Source organism: Canis aureus, chromosome 13 (genome assembly GCF_053574225.1).
Source record: "Canis aureus isolate CA01 chromosome 13, VMU_Caureus_v.1.0, whole genome shotgun sequence".
Taxonomy (NCBI): domain Eukaryota; kingdom Metazoa; phylum Chordata; class Mammalia; order Carnivora; family Canidae; genus Canis; species Canis aureus.
Window position 1 is genome coordinate 39388689 of NC_135623.1, and position 12904 is coordinate 39401592.

Genomic DNA, 12904 nt, shown 5'->3' on the forward strand with positions numbered 1-12904 from the left:
CCTTTTAAGGTGTAGGCACCGTTTCCTTGGCATTTGCAAATTTACTTTTTTTTTTTTATTTCTACAGGTGTAGGTGGATTGATTCAAGAAGAAAAATACTAGCACAAAAGAGAAGATTTTTTTTTTTTTCCCCAAAAGTAGGATTCATTTCATGATTAGCTCAAGTTTGGATGCTTGCTAAATGCCCGGCACTCTTCTGTCTACCTCACGCGTGTCAACCCATTTCATCCTCACAACACCTGTATTATTCGTAGGCAGGGTACAGAGGCACAGAGAGTTTAAGCGACTGATGCAAGGTCACACAGCTAATAAGTGGTCGGATCAAGACCTGAACGCCGGCAAATCTAGTTTGAGAATAGGTGCTCTGTACCATTACAACAGTTGTATGCATCTCTTTTCCCTGGGAGCTCAACACACAGAGAATTGAAGGAAGATAGATGGGGAAAACACAGATCAGAAGAAAATGAATCATGAAGAACATTTGAAATAGTTATTAAGCTTATGTAATTGAAATCTGATGCTGTTCTCAAATATTCATAATAGAAACACTAATGTTTTATATATGGGCAGGTAACGGTCTGATCAACCTTGATGTTTGAAGTAATGATGTCAGAAAGCCAACTGAGCCTCCTGAGAAAGTGTTTGTGGTTTGCTTTATTTCCCTGTGCTAATATTCCTTGACCAAAAACAATCTCAAGGTTTCTAAAGGTGGCCAGAATATCCAGCCTGCTTTCTTTGAAGGGGGAAATATTTCCATTTTGAGAAGATGAAGTAGACGTTTTCTTGGCTGCATATTTGATAATGTTTCTTTACTGGAAATACCCACATTTCTTCTTCCTAAACCAGATTTCTACATTTTTTTCCCCTAAAAGAGGCCATTGATACTTACCTCCCCTCCTTTCTATGTAATGAAAAAGAAGAGGGCAAATATTCTCAGCTCTTTCACTCTTTCACGTATCTAGAAGCCAATCTAGGATTCAAGTCCAGTACTCCCTACTCCTCATCCAGTTCTGCCACTCAACCACATGTGTTTCTTTCTCTTACACACAGGCTCTTTTTGGCCACCAGTAAACACACTGACCTTTGAAATATGGAAAGAAAAGTGCTTTGAAATAAAACTGGCACAAACAGCGGTTAGACAGCCGTCATCTGGAGGCCGAAACAAAGAGGGGCATAGTGTTCAAGCTGTCTTCATAATTACATGAAGCAGTTATCACTCGAGCCCCAGTCTGAGCATTACCCCCCAAACAAACAGCGGAGGTTTGAGAAAGCACATAGGCTACTTTGTTGCTCTAGCATACTGAGGGGTGGGAAGTCCCCCAGCTGAAAAATCACATGTGGCTGGGACTGTTTTCCAGAGCTCCAGGCTCTTTCCTTTCTTCCTTCCCCATTAACCCCTCTGCTCTCCTTGGCAAAGGCCCTCAGGTGAGGTAAGTGCCAATTAACAACAAAGAGCTTGATGTATTTCAAGTTTATGACTTAGAGCTAGGTTCTCATGAAATAGATTCTTCCCTGGGCCAGGAGCCTTGAGGTGCAGAGAGCAAGGATTCAAAGTCTGACTGAAATTTAGGTTCATTTCTGCTACTGCCCTAAAAGTGATTTCTCTTTTGGGGGTTTGCTTTTGAAAGCCAGGTAAACGGTCCCCAGGAAGAGGCATTTGTGACTGAAAACTTTGACTGCAAAGATAACTGGAGCAGAAGGCTTAGCGAATTGGGGTTTTGGAAAAAGGGGTCTTAAATTTCTCATGAGTCTGTTGGATGAGACATTCATTCATTGGATGGAGAATAAAGATAGCCAGACTTGAGAATAAATAGGATAAATAGGAGAGATGAAAATATCTAATCCAAAGTATCTCCAAAGCCTTTTCCAGCTTTCAAATTTAGATGTGATTTTCTATCCTAGAAATGGTTTCAGTCATGCTCTAATCTTTCGAGTGTTATCACATCAATTTGTAAAAAAATATTTTCATGACTTGTTCTCAAGCCACAAAGATCTGAAATCTGACCAATAAAATGATATGTTTTGACATCTTAGAGCCCTGAAAGACCAAGAGGTTTGGCAATAGAAACATAGGTTGAAATATATCTTAAAACAATTCCTCTAATTATTAATTGTACTCAGTTGTTTAATATTTTCAGCGCCTACTGAATTTAGCAAAAGGAATGACAGATGCATATTAAAATGCATGCAAATACAAGCCACATTTTAATATATTGTTTTGCATTCATAATTTTAGTCTTGTGATTTGTATTTTCATTTGCTTGGGAACAAAGACTTTCTTTTTTCCCCACTTGGGAAACAAGGCAAGACTTGTTCCTGCCAGCATCCTAATAGTATTCCTGAAAAAGCAGCAAACTTAATGGTTCAGGATCTGCTCTCCACCACCTGCTTATGGGCCCCTTAAATAGGGGCTGCATTTACAATGCATTGAAAAGGTGAAAATATGCAATCAATCAGTCGCTTTGTCGCGTAGTGGCAGGCAATCATATTTTTTTGTTGTTGTATTAAAACTGAACAGACTGCTTTTTTTTTTTTAAATAAGCTGTTTAAATGTACAGTCTCTTTTCAAGTAGAAAAGAGATTCGCCAAATCCCATTCCTTTTAAATCCCAAGTCACAGATAGAACACACTTCCCTGCCACCCCTGCAATTAGGTGGTTTCTAGCCCATGGAATGTGGGCCAAAGTAATGTATACAATGTTCCAGTCTGGCTACTAGAATCTACTGGGCAACTCCTACATTCATCCTCTACACTAGGCTCCCGATCTCCTGGCAAGGTGCAGAGTGAAGGTGAGGAATGCCAAGAGCATAAGGAGGAGCCTCTGGATGGAAGGAACTTGGGTCCTGGAATAAGACTGTGTGAACACACAGACTCTGCCTTTTTCTGTCTCTCCTGACCAATGACTCACAGTAGACTATGACACATGTTCATTGTGTGGTCGACAGTCCAACCATCACATCTGATTTTCATATCCTGTGTATTTACCTCCCAAAAGGTACCAGGGTCACATAGCGTACGGCAGAAGTGATGGTATGTCACTTGTAAGGTTAAATCACTAAAGACCATAGCTTCTGTGTTGGAGCTTGCACGCTCATTGTCTCTCTTTCCCTCTGTCACCACTCTTTCTCAAGGAAGTCATTTGTCCTGTCTTGGGCTTACCTAGGCAGCCCAAGGATATGCCCACATGGTAAGGAATGGAGGCTTCCCTCAGACAGCCAGCAAGGAGTTGAGGCCTGCTAGTTCAGGGAGTTGCTAACCTACAACTCCAGCAGTCTCAATATGATTTGGGTGACAAACTGAACTCGAATCACTCAGCTAAGCTGCTCCTGGATTTTTGATTCTCAGAGACTGAGAGAGATAATAAATATTTGGTTTTAAACTGCCAAGTTTTCAGGCCATTCGCTACACGGCAATAGATCGCTAATATAACATGAATAAATGCAAGACTTTATTGAGTCACTGAGACATCAAGACTGTTTGTTCCAGTGTATAAACACTAATACAGAGGAACAAAGCTTATGGTAATTATGCGCACACTGTGAGCACACTGAAAGGTTTCTAAGGGTAGGCTTCGATTTGTTCTTTCAGACATCACTGCCTAATGCAGCACCTACATGAGAGTAAGCATGGAATAAAAGATAAATACTAAATATGGCCTTAAGTAAAGTGCATAATGTGCTCCTGTACATGGCACGGGCAAAGTCAACACCATTCCAGCAGCTACCACTTTAAAGCTCGATGGATTCAACTGCAACTTGTCGTTGGTCAGAAAACTTCTGGAATTGTATTCTTAGCAAATGCATAGATTATAGTGTGTCGAATATTCATACGAAGAAATGAAAAATTCAGTTATCTCGTTCTATCAGTGTTTCCAAATTATCACACTTACATTTATATGGACCAGGTGCTGTTCTAATAGGGCACATGTGATAATTTATTTAATCCTTATAACAACCTGATAAAGAACATACTGTTGGTCTTTAAACTTTAGTGGTGAGTAAAGAGGCTCAGGAAAGTTAAGCACCTTGTCCTAGGTCACAGTGCAGTTTCACAGCAGAGCCTCTGCTTCATCTCTGGGCTTACAAACTAAAAGGATTGTGAGGTTACCCATTATACCAAATCAGTCTCTCAACAGAATTCTCAAAAGACACAGAACAGAGCTGCAAAGTCCAGCAAAGTGTGGCAAAATCAATGGAATAGATGATAAGAGAGTCCTGTGAGGACAGAATAGAATAATTATGCCTCTTAGGCCTTGAAGGATCCACATTATGAGGGGATCTAGTTAAAAGTTTATAAAATCCCGAAGGACGTGAATTTATTCACCTAAACTGATGCTCACCACAGCAACGAGGCCTCCCTTGAAGCGTGTCAGACACAGTGCTAGCAGAACTGGAATGAATGTAGGGTCTTGACTGGACACACACCCCATCCCTCTGCCTCTGTGTCAGCTGCAGAGACCAGACCTACCACCCTGGAAGCTGTGATGGAGAGGGAGAGAACCTCCCGAACCACAGGGAGACCAGCTCCACGCGGAGCAGCCAAGAAGGGGAGTCTTGGCCTCCCTGCTGATTGGCAAAAACCTTCATACAGAATTCCTTCCAATGCTTGCAAATTAGCTGCTAGCCTTAAAGCAATCAGGAATGGGCCCGAGCAGCACTGGGGATGGATGGGCACTCTGTGTCTGCCCCTCCTGCCAGCCCCATTGGTGCTTGTTTTTCATGGAAACGTGTGTGTGGTGAGAACTCTGGGTGAGTATTTGCTGCAGGCAGCTCCCCGGGTTCTCATAGCCCAGCATTGTGGGAAGGAGGGGCAGTTGCTGTTTACGAGGAACACTGCCAATGGGCTTAATGAGAATTTTTCATGACTTTTGGATGTTTGCAGAACTAAAGGCTTTTGAAACCTGATTCCACGGCTGACCTAGAGTCTTAGAGACAAGAATAATAACCTGTGGAAAGAAGCTGGGGCTAACACAGAAACACCTCACTACTTCTGACTTTTTTTTTTTTTTTTTTAATGAATTTTGGTTGCCGAAATATGTTTCTCTTACTCTTAAGAGAGTGAGACAGATTTTTAATCTGTAACAGTTGATGCTGGGGCTGAGTTTAAAATTTATCTTACACTTCATGTAGCAATAGGTTTGCTAAAGAAATGAATGATGCATTCACCTTTTCAAGGAGAATGTTAAAGTTGTATAGAATCATGGACCATTTAAAAAATGTGGAAGGACTGTTTACAGAAAAAGACATTGATATGTTCCATTACAAATCACTCTAAATAATTTATTTCAGCAGGCCTTGAGGATCCAATTCCAATAGGAACTCAGTTTGAATTCTTACACTCGAAAATAAGACTGAATGCTTTGTGATGGTCCACAATTCAAAATATTCATATATTTATGCTAGTAGTTGTTTTCTTCCAATCATTGTGAATTGATGATGTCTTGCCAGAGAAATAGCCCACATTTATGCATCTTTGTATTCCTTTCCAGCTGTGGCTCCCTTAGTGATGAATTAGTAAAAAAGATCCTTTTTTTTGTTTTGTTTTGTTTTTTTACAAACAGCCAATGACTGTCATGGTTTTAAGAAACTTAGGATCCACTAATAAGTGGATCACTAATATATAGAAGGTCTTGTTCAAGGCCACCCTCTAAGTGAAATGACTTCACCTAGGCTTAATATGCTCTCGGGCATCCTTTCTAAAACTTAGTGCATTATGTTACAGGTGTTCGAGCTGCATCTTTTTTTTACTTGTTCCTAAAGGAGTAGAAATTTGGGGCCAGAAGATGTGAGGTGGATCCAAGAGAATTACGAAGCCAGTGAATGGAGAGTAAGGTGGGGAGCAGGTGCAGGGAGGATGCTGGCCTAATGCTAAGGGCATTAGGGTGAAGCTGGCAGCCCTGCTCCTCCTGAGGCTGGCAGTTCAGCTCTAATTCTGAACACGATTGGCTTTCGAGATCCTCCATGCCCTGCCTCCAGCCTGCTTTGCCTCTGGGGTGTCTGGGGCTCTCCCTCTCAGCTCTACACTCACAGGGCACCCAAACACATACACTTGCTACACCTCGGTGTCCTCTACCTGCTGTCTTCTCCACCTGGACTTCTCCCTCCCGTCCAGCATTCTGCCTGTGGTATGGTCAGCTGTGAAACTCTTTGTTATCCTGCAAGAGCTAGATCTTCATCTCAGGAACCTTCCCTGGCCTCCCCAATGAAGCTCTTTCCCCTCTAAGCCTTCACTGTGACAGGGGCAGCTTTCATTATACCACATTAGCAAATGTTTGTTGGCACCACTTCTACTTTTATCATTATTTCTCAGAATATGGCTCAAAGAACAACCGCCTCCAGAAAGTCTGCCTATGAAAAGCACAAATACCTCACTCCCATTTTAAATAGGCATCCCCGGGGCTTCTTAGGGGACTCACGTTTGATAACCACTGGACTCAAGGGCAAGTACCACCTCCTGGTACATGGTAGGTGTATGAATGAAGACAAATGGTTACTTACTTTAGAGGCATGGGTTGGGCTTTTGTGGTCCCTTCTCCATGTAAGTATGATGGTAGCTCAGGATCTGGTCAGTCTTGCTCACCATCATGTCTCTCCTAGATCCCAGCCCAGGGCCTGGGCCATGATGGGCACTAAATGAATGCCTTTTCACTGAAAGAAACTATAGCCTACAGATGCTCTGAGTGCTATGCAGCAGGGTAGAGATGTAGCCAAAGCATCAACAAGATTAGCACAAGGCCTGTTCAGTTACTCAGGAGGAGGCAGTAAGTAAGAGCAAGATCATAGCTGGCAATGCTCTGATGTTCCTTTGTAGAAATCCTTGATGTGGGCTGTGAAATGTCAAATCCAGATTTGATTAAACCCAACTCCAAATCCCCAAGGCAAGTGTGTATCCACGGTCTTAATGTAATTATTGGAGCCACCTCCGTCTGTTGCTTTCAAAAGGGCTGAGCTAGCACCCCATCCATTGATACTGACTCCTACAAAATGAAGCCTGCAATTAATTCAGCACGTCCCAGGCAGATAATGCCTAAAAAGCTTGATCTGGTTCCTTCCCGAAAATCGAAGTATTAAATTAAACCAAAAAGAAAAAAAAAGAAAAGAAAAAAGCCCTCTGATCTGCTGCAAAGCCAAGAGAAAGGGTGGGTCCCCAAATCTACAGTAGAAATCAAAGTTTTTGTTTCTTTTGCTTAAGGCTAGACTGTTGTCTGTTTGGAGCTTTCCGCTTCCTCCTCGAAATGATAACCGATCAATTTTCAGTTAATCCATACTCAGAATTTTTAAAGACAGAAGCCAATAAACAACACAAACTGATGTGAAGGCAGCAGACCAGTTGAGTGATTCAGTAGATACAAGTGGAAACTTGGCTTGCTCTGCTTATACGCACTTGAGAGATGGGTAAAAAAGAAAAAGGAAAAAAAGTCTGGCCAGAACCAAGTCCCAAACCGAAGTAGGCAACACTGGGATTTATCAAATTAAACCCAAATGCCACAGCTTCACTGGAGCAGACCAGATTTCACCACTGTGTTCTCAGAGGGAAGAGCGCTGGGGGGGGGCCACTGTGCCCAGGCTCAACCACAAGCCAGAGCTCCACTTTGTTCTGTGAAATTCAGAACACATTTGTTCTTTTTTTTTTTTTTTTTTGCCTTCAAAATGTACTTCTGCCCTTCCTTACAGTCTGCCTGGAACAAAAATACTAAGAGCCAAAAAATACCAGCAGAAAGGTTGCTTTATTGTGAAATCCAATCCAATCTGAGTAAAAGCAAGAGGATCAAGCAATCTTTTGACCTTGCCTACTAGTAAAGTATAACTGATCCACATGGTTTAGATAATTAGGAAAAGGTCTGTCAAACCACTGGTTGAGCTGTCAAACCACTGAAATGTTAGAGTTTGGCTTGTCACTGTATATAGAAATGATTCAGAAGTTTCTTAAATTCCAGAAGCTTCCTAAAGCAGGACCAATAAGGCCAAAAATACAAGTCTCTAGGTGACCCTAGAACCAATCTCATGTTTCTGGAACTTTTGAAATTAGCCCAGGCCAGATATCCAGAGGTTCCAATGGATTCTGTTGGAGCAGTCTATACCAGACTTACCACAAGAGATAGATCAGTTCCAAACCAACCTCTAGTATGGACGGGGTGGGAAAAGCAAATGACTTCTCACCATTTTTTGGTTCCTGCAGCAACAGCTAATCCCAGACATGGCCGTGACATTAAGGCTGGAGTCCTGGCAGCAGCTGCCACTGGGATGACTCGTTTGAATATGAAGCGCTCTTTTATGCACAAATAATATTAGACATAGTCCTGCCTTTCAGGGGCTCCCTTGCCTAAAAGCATCCATTGTCTCATTCTCTCTTGGCTTACATCTGACATCCAAACTTGTCTAAATCGTTTCCAGCTTGCGCTCACCTACCCTTCTCTTTTCCCACTCTCTCTGCCATGCATTCTACCCTCCAGATCAAGGGGTGACAAACTTTTTCTGTAAATAGTCACACAATAAATATTTTTAGGCTTGCAGGCCATGTGGTCTTCCGGCGCAACCATTCAATTCTGCTATTGTAGCACAAAAACAATCATCATTAAGACATAAATGAATAAGCATGGCTATGTTTCAAAAAAATTTCACTAAACAAACAAACAAACAAGTAGCAGGCAAGATTTGGCCTCCAGATTGTAGTTTGCCAAGCCTTGTTTTAGACCAATGTATTCCTTTATAGGAGCTGGTTTCTTCTGCCTTGGAGTTTTTGTCCTCCCCCCCTCCCCGACCCCCACACACACCTCAAATAAATTAATTTATTAATTTTTGGAAGACTATTATGTGTCGGAATCTATCCCGGGATCTAGAGATGCAGCAGTGAAAAGGGCAACCTTTTCTACTGTATAGAATTCAGATTCTAGGGATCCCTGGGTGGCTCAGCAGTTGAGTGTCTGCCTTTGGCTGAGGGCGTGATCCTGGAGTCCCAGGATTGAGTCCCACATCAGGCTCCCTGCATGGAGCCTGCTTCTCCCTCTGCCTATGTCTCTGCCTCTCTCTCTGTGTGTCTGTCATAAATAAATAAATAAAATCTTAAAAAAAAAAAGAATTCAGATTCTAGTGGAAGCAAATAGACAGCAAATAAGTAGCAAACAAAAGCATAATGCCAGCTGGAACTAAAATGGAGAAAATATAGCAAAGACAGGGGCTGAGAATGTTACTTTAGATAGAATGGGTACCTGGGTGGCTCAGTCAGTGAAGTGTCTGCTTTAGGCTCAGGTCATGATCCCGGGGTCCTGGGATCGAGCCCCACATTGAGCTCCCTGCTCAGCTGAGAGTCTTTGTCTCCCTCTCCGTCTGCCTCTCTCCCAGTTCATGCTCTCTCTCTCGCACTCTCTCTCTCTTTCTCTCTCAAATAAATAAATAAACAAATAAATCTTTAAAAAAGAAAAAAGTAACCTTGGACCAGGAGATGGAGAACAAAGATGAAAATAAAGTCTGAGTTCAGTCAGTGTGGATGAGGAAAGAGGTGTGGGGAAGCATTCCAGGCCCAGGGAATAGCAAGTGCAAAGCGCCCAAGGCAGAGTATTCTTGGTATACTGGAGGAAGTAAAAGGAAGCCAGTGTGGTTGGAGTGGAGTGAAGGAGAGAGGGATGAGATCAGAGAAGTAGCTGTAGGCAAGGTTTTTTAGAGCCTTATAGGCCACGGAAAGGACTTTGAGTTTTCTTCTTCTTATTCTTTTCTTTTAAAAGTTGATGGTTAGGCTTTATTTCTTTTTACTTATTATTTTTTAAAATTTCAATTCAATTTGCCAACATATAACATCCAGTGCTCATCATGTCACATGTCCTGTCTAATGCCCATCACCCAATTACCCCATCCCCCGCACTCACCTCCCCTTCAGCAGCTCTCAGTTTATTTCCCAGATTTAAGAGTCTCTCGTGGTTTGTCTGCCTTGCTAATTTTTCCCCGTTTGGTTTCCCCTCCTTCCCTTATGATCCCTTGCATTATTCCTTATATTTCACATATGAGTGAAACCATCTAATTGTCTTTCTCCAATTGACTTATTTCACTTAGCATAATACCCTCCAGTTCCATCCACATTGATGTGAATGGTAGGTATTCATCCTTTCTATTGGCTGAGGAATATTCCATTGTGTATGTGGAGCACATCTTCTTTACCCATTCATCTGTTGAAGGACATCTTGGCTTCTTCCACAGTTATTGTAATTAAGAATAGAAACCACTGAAAGATAGAGAGCAGAATGTGGTGTGATCCACCTTATATTTTAATAGGATCACTCTGATGGTCCCATGTAGGACACAGTGTAGGGAGGTGAGAATGAAAGCAGAGAGACCTGCTAAGGAGGCTAGTGCGATAACCCAGGTGACAAATGCTGTTTAGGGTGATCACAGTGGACGTGGTGTGAGTTGTCAGATTCTGAATATAGTTTGAAGGCAAAGCTGAAAGTTACGGTGTGAAGGAAGTACTCCAGGATAACATCAAGAGTTTTGACCTGAGCAACTGGAATGATGAAATCTGATTTGTTGAGATAGCAAAAACTGTAGGAAGAACAGATGGGTGGGGATAACCAATATTTTTTAAAAATTATGTTATGTTCAAGATGCCTATCGGATCTCTAAGTGGAAAGGTTAATTAGATGTTGAATAATAGCTTTTGAGTTCAGTGGAAATAACATGGGCAGAGATAGCTATTTGGGGGTTATCTGCGATGGATGATGTTTAAAACCTAGAAATGAGGTAGATCAGTTAGGGAGAAATGAGAAGAGAATAGAGGTCAGAGGCTAAGTTCTGGAGCACTCCAACATTTGGAGGTTGGGAAGAGGAAGAGGAGCCAACAAAGGACTTAAAATGAGTGACCAATGAGACAGGAAGTGAAGTAAGAATCACTTCCCAGGAGCCAAGTGAAGAAAGTCTTTCAAGAAGGAGGAAATGAACAACTATGTGAAATATTGTTAACATATTGAGCAAGATGAAGGCTAAGGCATGACCCAAATTTGGCAACATAGGAGCCATATTTTGTTTGAAGAATAGTGAGGATGAAAGTCTATACAAAGTGTGTATGACAGAGAATGGGGGAGGTCCAAAGAGTACCTTCTTTCCCCTGGGACGCTACAGTAACTTACACTCTTATAACATTTTTACAATCATAATGTTGGCTTCTATCTCTATCTCTTCAACTAATCTCTGAGCAGTCTGAATGCTGAGCCATGTTTCATTCATCCTCTCTACAACACAACACAGGCGCAGATACTCATTAAATTTTTGTGGAATGAATATGAAGTTGTAATCTAAGGAAAGTTTTCACATAAATGAATATGGACACCATTTAAATTACAAAAACTAATACTAACAAGCAGAACTTAAAAAGAGGGAGAATGGGTACTACATGTTATTGTATGATATTATGACACTAGAGATATTTGGGTTTCTACCTGAACATTCTACTCTTTTTGTCTTGAAATTACACTTAAGTTTTTCTCCAGAGTTTATGGTGAGATCACTCAATAGAACTAGTTCAATTTTGCTAAAGAAGATAGGAAGTGTGCCCTCACCCTGTAGACTGTGTGTACTTGGTATCAAGATTCCATAAGATGTGTGCCTCTCCTTTTGTTTTTCCAAAGTTGCCGACACACCTCTGTTGTAAGAATCCTCCCCAAATCCCTAGTACCCTATTCTTTTTTTTTTTTTTTTTTAAGATTACATTTTTAAAAATGAGAATTGCTACAAGGAGTTACTTTGGGGTTTGAATAGCATTGGGTTGATTAATTCCCTCTTGGTTGGAATGACTATTTGAGCATTCAGGCCTTAGAGCCACGACTATTAAGGTCCAGAAGCAAAAATGATTACATGATGATTCAAGTGACTTTCTGATTATACTGCTTAATGAAATTAACACTGAAGTTTGAAACATTGTGTTCAGAAGTCAAATGGTTATTTTCCAAGGATCTATTAAAAAAAAAAAAGTTTCATTTCAGAGGATAAAATGTTGCAGTCCTTCTATCTCCAAGTGAGTAAGGATTAGTAAGTAGTTCAGTTGGTTCCTGCAAATTACAGATTCAGTTATATTTTATTTATTCAATATGGGAGAAGTTTTTGTAAGTGTTGGGTGAGTCATTTCATAAGACCAAAGCCAAGCTAAATTAGAGCAGCCCCTGGTTGAAGATATTTTTATTGCAATGAGTAGGTCTCTCTCTCAGTTTTGGATACACAGGTGTGGTCAAACTTTGGCATAGAAAGTAAGTAGAATTATGAATTCTAAGGCAATGACTCCTAATGTCTTGACTATGCAATGCTACAGACTCATCTATACCCATTTACTGTAAGAAACAAAACATGTGACAGAGAAAAGTAGGTAGAAGCAGTTGAATTTGTTTCCCCTTTATCTTCCACTTATCGATGACCCCAAGGACCCAAATACCTACTCTTTACAAAAAGGATATAATATATAGTTTACAGAGAAATAACCTCCTAGAAAACTGTTCTTGTGAATTACTTTTTTGTGCCTATCAAGCTTTCTATTTTGTGGGTCGTGGATTTAATAGGTTGTAATGCTGTTTAAACACCATAGATACTTAATGCACCATGAAAAGCCCCTAAGCTATGGGAAATTGCAAAAATGTCTCAGTGCCATGGTCACAAATGTGAATGATCTTCTCACCATGAACTTCAAAGGTAAAATGAAATTACATTTCCCGTAGATTTCCCAGTGTTCATTGTCCAGTGACCATGGTCCCCGAGATTTCACCTATGTCTCTCTTAGGATTCTGTTCCAGTCAGTCAGCCAACTGTCAGCTACAGTAGCTCTGGAAACTCGTTCTGGGTCGTATCAGGAGTTTTATCAAGGGTACAGCCAAGCAGTTGTAACCACAGTTATCTTTCGGGCACATCAAATAATGACTTTGTGCAGGTCA